This window comes from Dreissena polymorpha, chromosome 16 (genome assembly GCF_020536995.1).
Source record: "Dreissena polymorpha isolate Duluth1 chromosome 16, UMN_Dpol_1.0, whole genome shotgun sequence".
NCBI classification, from domain to species: domain Eukaryota; kingdom Metazoa; phylum Mollusca; class Bivalvia; order Myida; family Dreissenidae; genus Dreissena; species Dreissena polymorpha.
In genome coordinates, this window is record NC_068370.1 from 1,120,428 (window position 1) to 1,130,427 (window position 10,000).

The following is a 10,000-nucleotide window of genomic DNA, read 5'->3' on the forward strand; positions in this document are numbered from 1 at the left end:
GTGGGCTATTTAGTATTGTTTGTTGTTAAGTTAGATTGGTATAACACATTTGTTTACCTATTTCCTAGTATAATTCAATTTTGCATACATATTTAATTATTGACAGGAGTATAAAGTGTGCTTAGCTTTTGAATTGTGTTTCGCTTTAATTATCGTGTCTCAAGCGCTACAAAAATGTTCACGATTTGTTTTCGAATACTGTAAATTATCCTTTAATACTGAAACAAATACCGTACAATCATGTTTGAGTTTCGGTGTTCAGACGTAATAAATGTCTAAATGACTGAACAGATAATATGGTCTTAAACGATTTTATTTTGTATAGTGATATTATTATGTCTGCAAAACTACTAATGTCAAGTGTATTTGTGAAAATTTGTGAATATTTTTTAATATGTTCTATATGTCTCAGCTATTCATTGGTGGCTTGGCATAACTGACGAAGACGCAGAAGGGGTCTGGAGATGGTTTGACGATGACACTGTGGCTGAATATACAGGTTACTGAACGTTTAAGTTCGTTTTGGTTTGTATAGTTGTCTTCCATTTAAACCGGTTACCTTATCATGAATTTAGTACGTCCTATATTTGTACGTCACGTGGCATTTATCAGCATATTTCAGACGCTCGGAAAATAGTCACCTTTTATAAGAGATTTTGTCGCTCGCGTCGTATTCTTCCTCAAAGCGTAATTCATTAAATAATCCTCTCCCATAAAGTAACTCAAAATGGTAGCAGCACACTTGCTTACTGATTAAAAACAAATTGTCATGCCCTTATGGTTTATATGTGAACATGTTTCCATAGACCATATCTCAAGAGTCAATGACTCTTGGGACCAAATTTTCAAGAGTCAAAATCAAATTTATATGAGTCATAATATTAACGCAGGAGAGTCAATGATCTTTTGTACTTTAAGCAAATTACTGAGATATAATATATAAAAGCAAAAAATTTACAAATATCAAAACATTTATTTTTTATATTCCAGTCAATAAAAGCGATAATGCAAAACATACATTGTGACCAACATTGTGAGCATAGTGAAATCAAAACGAAAGAAAACACTCACACTTGTACTGACATAATATATATCAGGGGTGTATATTGTCCCAAATTCGATATACGGAAAACTAAGCAGAGATTCAGAGACCGTAGGATAAAGGGAATAGAGGGCAGCGCCCCTCGAGCCCTTGCTTATTGTTATTCTTTATTTTCTTTCTATGTGCAATTTCTTGCGAAATTTTATCAATCAGACCATCCGTAACACGCATGTGTATTCGTCATTCTATAAAAAATGTTATAAAGATTGTTGGAAATAAATTAAAATCGACGAACCATACCGTATCCGAAAACGACTGACCTAAAACAGGTAGAGATACGTCGTTTGCGAATGAAATAAAATATGTGTTTTGTTTGTCTGCAGTAAATGAAAGCCAGTAATAAGTAACCTAGCAATTACGCAATTATATATAATTCGGTTTACATATTGTTTTAAGTATGATATTGCAGTGCTTTACTTTGCTTATATATAATTTATAGTTGGCGGACATTAGCAACGTTCGTAGAATTGTACGGTTTTCGGAGAGTAGCGAAGATGTTTCGTCAGTTACTGCTCATGTCAGTGCCAGCCGTTTACCATCAAAATACCTCCTTAAACTTACTAATTGGATTTACATGTATCTCAAAATCGACCCTGGACGGCTAAAATCCGGATTTAATTATTTCATGTGCCATCTTAACCGAAGACGTGCGACAAACACGCCGATTTTTTATGCCGTCTCAAATGGTCAATTATTACACCTATGTTGTAATCAATTAGCACATGCAGCATCCAAATTTGTCACTTTGCCACACGGTCAGTTATACCAGTTATATGGTTATTTTTAGCAACTCTGATGCAAAGCGCGTAAATAGACGTTGTAGACAGTACATATGCCAGCATAACTTTCGCGCGTCTTGAACGGAGCAAACATGGAATAAAACAGGGTTGGGTACACTGTATCAGCATTGGAAATATATCTTGACCTATTGTGGAAGTATTTCTCAAAATATTGTGGATATGGATGTTATATTATATATTGGATATTATAAAACTGACGCGGGTGAGTCCGTTCTGTTTTAGTGGGTTTAATAAATGTCGTTTCGGCAAACAGCTGATAACAGACGCTCAGATAAATAATGGAACGTTGATACACGCGTCATCGAACCAGCAGTGTTTTAATTGGTCATTACTAGATTTCTCAATGGGCAAAACTCCGCTTACTCGGCGGACTTGTGATTCAAATATTGGAAACGGGCGATAACGGTTGGCGTCTACCAAAAGATACTCCGCCCCAAGCCAATTATCGATTACTCTTAACAACATTTAATCATTTTGACGCAAGTCGGCACATTTCCCAGGGTCAAATGTGACTCATGACGTAATTTTGTCACGAGTCAAACTTGGGTATTCTGTAATTTTCAAGCGTCAAAACCCGGGAGCTCGGGTCAAAGGAAAGTGATTTATTTTATTTGTAAAGTTTTAACATGTGTGTTCTTGTCAATATTGTGTTCTTAACATGAATTTAATGACGTGCCTTAAATAAAACGTGCGCTACTACATGTAGTATTTGTTAGTATCTTAACTTTATATACCAGTGATTTTAAAGGTGTATGTCTAAACGTCCTGTCCACGAATGTGTATTTCAGAGTTTAAGTCTAATGACCAACATATTGTTCACGAATATGTATTTCAGATTTTAAGTCGAATGACCAACATGATGTTTGCGAATGTGTTTTTTCAGACTTTGAGTCGAATGACCATTCCCATCCAGGAGAAGACTGTGGGTTGTTTGCATCAATCTATGAGTTCAGATGGGCTGACATTGAATGTACGGCTCACTACCCACCTCTTTGCGAACTTAGGTGTGTGTGTTGTTTCTTGTTATACGTGCACGTGTTGTATTTTTTTTGCATTCCAATTCCAACGTTCACTCATTAATTTAATTTTATTTACTGAACATTAATGGGTATATGGGGGCAATATCCCCGATGCATAAAGAGGTTTGACAAAATGATTCAAATATTTGCGCATAAAAACATTACTTCAGTGTTATTTGCACAATTGTAATGAGTTTGTAAGCGGTATTCGTAGAAACACATGCACATGTTAATACTTCTAGTATTTTTTTATTTTACTAAAAACGACTAAGTTTTCTCCGCCCATAAAAGTTACACAGTTATAATTGTTTCAATTAGTAGTATTCTACTGACCTAATTAATGAACGCGGTATACTGTATTACGCAACGATTGAATATTACAAGCGGTTTTCACTTGAACGTTAAAGCTGCACTGTGATGGGAAAACCACCCAAGTGATGTGTTTCTGTATTTCCCGATGAGCACATCTCATATACAAAAGTATTGATGTGTTTGATAAATTTATATACTAAATATTGCCAGTGTTAATTTTATGTAAACACTATGCCGGAATCGAAGAGAGAGTCGTATGTTTGTGTATGGAAGTCCGTTTTTGGAATTCGAGATTTATAAAGTTTGAGCAGTGATTTCAAACATTGAATAATATTGTCTGCATATTATCGGTGGGGCAACTATAAATGACTTCCTTTCTATTTTAGTGCACGCAACACTGAGGTCGAGACTGTTGGCTAATATCGATGAGATGACATCTTGACACTTTCTTACTTCTTTTGTGTACAAGGACGAATATGTGTAATTAATGTACGTTTGAAAATCAATATAAGACATAACGTTTTTGGTTAGATATAAGGCTTCGTGTTAGTTTGATAAAACGAACATATTATCGTGTATTGTCGCACACACGTGGAAGCGCGTAGGCACTTTATAAACAAATCAGATGAGATTTGGGGAAGAAAATCGTGTAAACTATATTCACATGTTGAAATTTATTCAAACAAACAGTCATATCGGACATGCTCAAATTAAGGCATTACCACTGGCTGTTCTTAGTTGGTCATCCAACTTTTATCATTTAATATATACTGGTGTGTTTTGTTTCATTTAATATATACTGGTGTGTTTTGTTTATAGTCATGTTATAACATATATGCAACATCGGGAAATGCCTTATGCCAATGCCTTAACATTATTATAGAGTTTCAATATGTATTCAATATGTATTTATTTCATAATTTAAACCTATAATGAACTTAGATTTATATTGTCTCATTTAAACATTTTTACCCCAAAAGGTCTCTAAGGATGTGAATTAACTATAAACATGGCAATAATAAAAAGAATATCTAAGAGGTTCTAACACAATCAAGCGTTAATATCTTCTTTGATGTAAATGATATGGCCACGCATTTACATCAATTGGTCCGTGTTCCATAGTATGGTATGGTTACTAACTACACTACCATTCAGTTTAACATTTATGAAAATGTTAATGTGTTCCCGTGTCATAATTCCCCCTGTCCTGTACCTGATGGAACACGCCTTTTCGTTCGTTCTTCCTTCCTGATCAAGGTAGGCACCAATAATTGTGTTAACAAAATAGAGGATTGGCAACTTGAAACAGACATCAAGTAGTAAAGTGTATTGTTTTGTATGTGTAACGCTTTCGTCTTCGTTTAACACCTAACCCATTCATTTGACCATTCATAAAAACTAATTCTGCAAATTTGTCACTGGTAATTCAACCGCGGATCTGTAATATTACTTGGTTTAATAAACACACCCTCATGAAACAGGTTTTCGGTATAGCAAGTTCGAGAAACGCACCCGAAATGATTAATTTTTTTAACAGAACATAATAGTTTATTTTTGGCTTAAGCATGTGAAGCTCATTGTCATTAACATACATATAAATAAATAACAACATGTGTTAAAGTACACACAAAAGCACACATCATTTGAAAGAACAAATACTCTAAATAAACACGAACTAAACATATTTCGTGAACCTATGTCGTGAGAATGGTACATGGATGGGTTTAATACACAGTGGTCACATAATGTTATGCATATAGCTTTACAAATATAGCTATACTTACATAATTCGGACCTTATTTTCTTTGTAAAAAATGTATAACTATTTAACACTACATATATATTATTGTTTAGCCTGACACAAATTTAATTGCACCATATGTATAGAACAGAATTATGATTCAGGAAATAGCCACAGTGGACTTTACTGCTATTGCTAAACTGCTTTTACAAGAAAAAAATCAACTCTTCATTATTAGGAACTAATTTCGACCATGGAAGGATACACAATGAATAAGTCAAATTCAAACACGTTTAATATTTCAAAGCACTATGAGTGTTCGGTATAATAAATCAAAAATACATTTCAATGTATAGAATTTTGTAACTAGCGTATTTCCACTATATAAAACAAGCTTCTTGACGGAAATTCCTTTTGACAAAGTGTTACCAATTTTCGTTTGTCGTCTTGCAAAAAGTGTTGCTTAAGAACAAAATATTAACAATGCCATACATGATATAAAGTACATTGTAATGCTAAAAATTATGCAGCATATTGTTGACGATACAATCAATCATGACATTGGTGCAAAGAAAGAGGCAACATTTATTTGATACATGCAAGCTCATTTTTCATAGTTGTAATTAACAGCTCACGTGGCATATCACGTGGAGAACATTATTAACAACAAAGAACGATGGCATATACAATGTGAGCACACTTCATTCGCCACATACATTACAAGCGAAGCTTGTTACATACATAGAACAATATCAAAACAGAATACATTTGGCTTATATTCATTCCAAAACTGTAGACTTAGCATGTTTTATTATAGTGTCTTTTTTTTATACATATTTCAACCAACAGTAAATGTTTCTGATCTCTGGAACTCAATGCATACATTAAATGTGTTTCAGGGTCAAAGCAAAATTCATTTGTAATTAATTGTTCATGTCTCTTTTGTTGTAAAATATGTTTTGTGTTTTGCCTGACTTATTGTCGTCATTGTGAGGCTTGAAGCTAAAAACACAATTTGAGCGACTTTTCAGACAGGTTTTACTGTCATTGTTATCGTTAACTAGATACATTCTTCTTCTTATGTGATACGAATTAAATATTTTTTGTAAACTTTAATTACAATTAAACCGCGCGTGTGTTTGAATTTTGATTGATTAAATTACACCACTTTAAGTTAGGTTTGTTCTTAAAACCATAATACATTAAGATTGACAATCAGCATAAAGGATGGGATGATCGGCTTTGTAATTATTAGCTTATTGTCACGCCTCATTCTATTGTTTTATTTGTATAATCCTTTTGAAACCGGCCGATATTTTGTAGGCAGATGTAACTATTAGGAATGTGTCCTGGTGTGACAGTGAATGGTCCGACGTCATTTATGGTACACATCGTGTTTATCCCGCCTTATTACCCGATAGTAGTGCTGCAACAATACCCCAAAAAGCGTATTGCGATATATTGTCAGCTCAAAAACCCGTGTTGCAATATATCGCAATATATTGCTTACTTGTACCAAAATTATGACTGGCCAATTACCCGATAATCCCGTATATTCCAGTTTTAAAGCAAAGTCTGGTAAATGTTTACTATAAAAATGCTCAAGAATAACACAAAACACAAACATTCACCAATTTTCTTACATATCAAATACATTTTGGCATTTGTTACTATTTAAAGATGTGATGAAATAACTTCCAATCGGGATTTTTTTTTCCCACTGAACACGCGTAAATCGCCTGACGTGATGTTCCCGTTTTATACAACACAAATACACCCACACTTTGCACGCGACGTTCTACATGTCTGTATAATTTTTGCGCGCTTTCGCTTTTTATTGAGAAAAAGAATAAAGCACTTTTTTTATTGTCGCGTTAGCATTACATTTCGGAAGCATGTTTCCGAAATTCGGATTACAAATTTAATAATGCTCATTTCAGAATCGAAAGAAACATTTAGTTGTGCGTAATTAATTCAACGATAATTCGTTTAAAAGCATAGAATGAATGCTCCCATGTAACAACGCTACTCTGTATAATAGACTTTTTAGAATGCCATTTGTACGTAACAATTTATTTTTACAAATACCGCTTTGTTTGTTTACCTTGATATCATTATTTTGGATGGCTTTTCTGAACGAAATGTAGATGCATGTTTGTAAAATTTTCGTACCGGTATGACGAAAATCGTATCGCAATACAATATGCGGATTGCGTATTGCGATATATACCGATATACCGGTATATTGTTGCAGCACTACCCGATAGCGCCTCATATTATAACGTGTCATTGAACAACGTTATATAAATTGTAGGATATATCAATACCATTCGGCTAACCAATAAGTGTACTTTAACAATATCGTCACGCGAGGTCACATATTCTACTTTAGACCGGTTTTGTCGTAAAATGTTTAAGAGACAAAATATGCGTTAAGGTGGTGTAAGACAAGCGATATGAGTAATGGACGATTGTGAACATTCTTAACGGGTGAGTTGGGTTGAGTTTACTTTAGTATACGAATGACAATTTTGATATTAAGGTGCAATTCGGAGATTGCAATCATATTATTAAAATATTTTGTTGATGTTTATACGCAGATTCTTACACTACACGCAACTAGTTTTCTATAGACAAAGAAGTAAATAAAGTGTGGTATATAATGCAATAAATATGTGCGGAGCTTAATGTTTCGAAAATAGTTCCGAATAAATAAAGAAAATATTTCACTAAATGCACGTGCTAAAACCCGCTCTAAAAGAAATGTAATAAACGTAGCATGTATATAAATTTAATGAAACAACAAATTGTATTTGGTGATAAGTGGCATAACCACGCCTACAAAGAATGTTATTTGTTAGGAAACGTAATTAAGAAAATATTTATAGCACGTCAGCTTTTCAGTAGAATCAATACGAGTGACGTCATTTTCGTTTTTACGATTTTTGTTCTAAATGAAGGTGACGTCATTTGCAAAATATTTATGAATGAAAACGACGTCATATGTTTTTTAAAATTCAATGACGTCACTAAATAATGCACTTTGTACTAAGAAGAGCGGAGTATTGAAAATATAGTTCCAAAAGCGTGAACCAAATCAATCAGAATCGTGTTAGAATCGAAATAATAATTTTCTATGATGGTTTGTTGTCGAATAACCCACAATAAGGAGTATTTATGCGTGTTATCAAATCACTCGTGCTTTGCACTCGTGATTTAATTCCTACGCAACTATACTCCTTACTGTGGGTTATTCGACAACAAACCATGAAAGAAAAATATTATTTCTTTAATACAGTCGTCATTTTTTTTGATAAATATAATTGATAACAATCAATACACATGTGATGAAACATAAGTTATTCGTAATTAGTCAGATGGCTTCTGGTGTGTGTTGTCCATTTCCGTTATCAAACTCAGACAAAAGCCGATTTTTTTTTTCAAATTCATATTTTCAGACAAAGTCATCCCAATCACCTTTGAGGGAATTAGATCATTATAAGAAAGCATAACGTATATTTTTTGAATAGCTGTGATGAGCGTTTGAATTGAAACAGTTTAATCTTATAAATATATGTTCCCTTCGTTGATGCGAGTCCGTTAACATTCGTTTTAGCCTGTTTAAAATCTCTCATTTTTTTTTAAATATTATATTTCATGCAAGTTCATTATGGACAACACGAAAATACTGAACACACATAAAATCGTAAGTGTTTCACTCAAACAGAATTTTCTTTCACCCTTCAACATATATATATTAAATCGAAAATAATGTATTTAACGTTTAAATAATACAGGTGCGTTGTAAAGCGACAGTTCGAAAGAGATGGAGACTAACATATAATTAACTTAACGATATTACATGTTACTTTGTGTATGGAAGTTACGATTTGTATGTATTAGGTCAGAAATATCCCGATGCAGAAAATGTTTCTGAAAAGATGAAGGTTCCATTGATAAAAACAATTAAGATGTAAATCAAAACGATGATAATGGTGATCATTAGGATGCTGATGATGATGTTAAAGAGTAAGCTGCTGCTGCTGCTGGTAATGGTGATGATGATGATGATGATGGTGATGATGATGATGATGATGATGATGATGATGATGATGATGATGATGATGATGATGATGATGATGATGATGATGATGATGATGACGACGATACTGATTATGATGATTATGATGATGATGAGGAGGAGTAGAAGGAGGAGGAGAAGGAGGAGGAGGAGAGGGATGTTGATGACGATACTTATTATGATGATGATGAGGAGGAGGATCAGGACGATGGTGATGATGAGGATGATTTGTTAGTTTTTGTATCTTTATGCTGATAATATTTAGTTCATATTAGCTGGTATTTTCATAATAAAAGATATTAAGGATATATTGAATTCATAAACTTATGTTCAATCTGCCCACATGCAGACGTAGATGTAAAGGATACACATCATATCATATTGTATGCGTCATGATATGGTATATAGAGAATAATAGGTTGGTGACGTGGCTTGGAGAATGGTTATCTGGCAAGTCGGAGGAATTTTCGGCTCACCCGATAAGATCCTCCGACGAGCCAGATAATCATTCTCCATTCACGTCACCATCATATTATTATATTAATCTTGTCACATTTCAACAAGCGTTGAAATGTTTCTATAATATCTAGTTTTTTAGTATTTTGTGTTTAAATATTAAATATGGGAAACATCACGCGCGAATAAAAACATTGTTACGTCACGTCATGCAAAGCGCTAAGGCTAGCTTCCATCTTGTTAAACAACACATACATAGAGTTACTCGTTATTAATTCAATACACAAAGACGAACTTATGCTGTTTAAATAATAATGTTTAAACAAACAGTTCTTTACATGTATTTGGTATTTAATTAAATTTACATGTATATGGTATGTTATTACATAAAAAGTATATTTTATTAATAGAAAATGGTAAAAGCATGCGCATGCGCGGAGAGCAACTGATGGATATTCGGGGTCACGTGGTCATCTAGCCTAATATCTT

At 33.5% G+C, this 10,000-nt stretch overlaps 1 long non-coding RNA gene across 1 annotated transcript; it reads left to right on the forward strand.

The window, feature by feature from the left end:
* Window positions 1-331: 331 nt before the first annotated feature.
* Window positions 332-3,763, forward strand: LOC127862573 (uncharacterized). Its single transcript, XR_008040675.1, has 3 exons — window positions 332-499; window positions 2,786-2,906; window positions 3,620-3,763. It is a non-coding gene; the product is annotated as an uncharacterized LOC127862573 (long non-coding RNA).
* The last annotated feature ends 6,237 nt before the right edge of the window (window positions 3,764-10,000 follow it).